A 2208-nucleotide genomic window follows, 5' to 3' on the forward strand; every position below is an offset into this window, starting at 1 on the left:
AATACGGATACTGATCATGGACAATGACTGTGGGTAATTAACAGCACCTCCTACGGTAGATTCGAGTATATATTACTATTGAAGTCTTAGATTAAATATGGCTTCCGCAGAAGCCTTCCCTGATCAACACTTAACCGCTCTTCTTACAATTCGTAATTGAGTATTATGGGTTTATTAGCTTAATATTGCTCTGTTGTATGAGGCTATGCATTTCATGAAAGTGGACAGGGATGATGTTTGCTTTGTGCCGGCACACTGCCTGGCACATAAGAGAACGCCGAATGGATGAACAAAGGATGATGGAATGATACACGCTTTATTTTCTGCGCTTGTCTGTCTGCCTCTCCTTTGTCTTTTCCCACAACCAGATAGTCAAGTGTGGTTTCGAAAGGTACCTGATAAACTCATTCAGTACTGAAGTCCTAGAGACTCTTTGCCAGGATCACAAGCGTGACTTTGTGGAAAATCACTTTCTAAAAATACCTGCACATTATTATGCAAGTGATAGATGCTATTACTACCATCTGCACGTTGAAAGAGAGTACACTGTATTTGCAATCTGCAGAACCTGAAACTCAGTGGGCTCAGGGGTTGGTGATGGCATTTTCTGGGGCCTCCAAGCTCCCACAAACCAACCTCCTAAAATTTTGCCAGGTGCAAGGCTGTTATGCCTGAGAAGCAGGCTTGCCCTCGCGAACCACAGGAACGTGTTCTGTTGCTGCAAACATCCACTTCCCTTTCTCCCCCAGGCACCCTCTGCAGCTTGTCTCACTCTGCTGTCCTCACTCCTCCCCCACATCCAACTTGGATTGTAGTCTGTGGTTTAAACTACCTGTTCTGATTTTGGCCATTTAAATCCACTTCCACTGTTTTTGCTCCTGTCTCACCCAGAAAGAAATTACTAAATATAGGCGAGTCATACTTTCAGTCACTTAGACACCCCCCCAAACAGATGAATTATTTTATACCATAAAAAGGTTGATTTTTTTTTTCAGAGAACTCAGAGCAATAATGCCTTAAGTAATACCAGACCCTCTGTGCTTTTTTTATCTGATTTGACTAATACATTTTTAATTTACACAAAACTTTGCAAGAACACACTTTGTTTTTAACTAATACCTTCAAATACCCTGTGAATTCATACCATAACATACATGGAAGTGAGTTTACACATCTGTAGGGCCATCTGAATAGTGGGAAGCAAATCAGAAAATCTTTCCTTGTGCATACATCACCAAAATTAATGTGTCTTAACCCAATTGCACTAGTTAATGTAAAGACATAAGAGATCCATAAAACTCCATTTAGGAAGATACAGTCTTTTTCTTCTCCCTGTTTTAAAATACAGCAAGCTGTAGGAAATCTGCAAATCCTTAGTCACATAGAAATCTACATTCCCCACGTAGAAGAATACAATATGGGAAAACCCAAATAAGTTCCATGTGTGAAATCCCTTTGGCCCACTTACACAAGCAACTTCCCTTACACATTTTAGGAAAAGTCAGTTCATAGCACTTACTGAATACCAAGCTTCCAGTCTAAGTGTTATTCTCAACATATTTCAACACAAAGAAGATCCCTGGATTTTACCTAACAAAATCCACAAAAAAGAGAAGTAACTGGTAGTGGCTTTTTTCCCTTTCCTGACTCTCCCTTCTCTGACCTCATACAATTCTCACAAAGGTAGTGTAGATATAATCCTTTGCTTTGATTTTTGCAAGTACAATGAGAACACACCTCTTTTCCATTTGCTACATTTTTCTGCCATCTGTAGGTCGGTGAGCAAACTTCTCAGAAAAATCTTTCATTGCACAATTAGATTGTGTTGAATAGGCAACCATTTGCATGGTTTCTTCTTGTAAACTGTAGTTTTTTAACGGGGTAGGAAGGATGTTGAATGTGCAGATTTCTGGTGTATTTCTAATATTATGCCATTGTAGAAAGGACGCTATAATATGAAAAAGTATGTCACTTATATTCCTTAAATTTGTTCAGGTAAAACTGAACTCTTTACTAAAAATAATTCATCCAATTGTCAGTTCTAAACATTTTGCTCATAGTTGCTAAATTTAAAAGTTAGGTAAAAATATAGGTAAAATATAAATTAGAAATATAAGAGGAAATTTCACCTGATAGAGGTGGGAGAGAATCCTGCTATACTTAATTTTTTGAATGCATACAAGTTCATATTCTGTACTTTTCTTGTTT

Source organism: Eumetopias jubatus, unplaced genomic scaffold, assembly GCF_037043125.1.
Source record: "Eumetopias jubatus isolate StellerSeaLion01/CBP00866 unplaced genomic scaffold, mEumJub1_p1.0 scaffold_1, whole genome shotgun sequence".
Classification (NCBI taxonomy): Eukaryota; Metazoa; Chordata; class Mammalia; order Carnivora; family Otariidae; genus Eumetopias; species Eumetopias jubatus.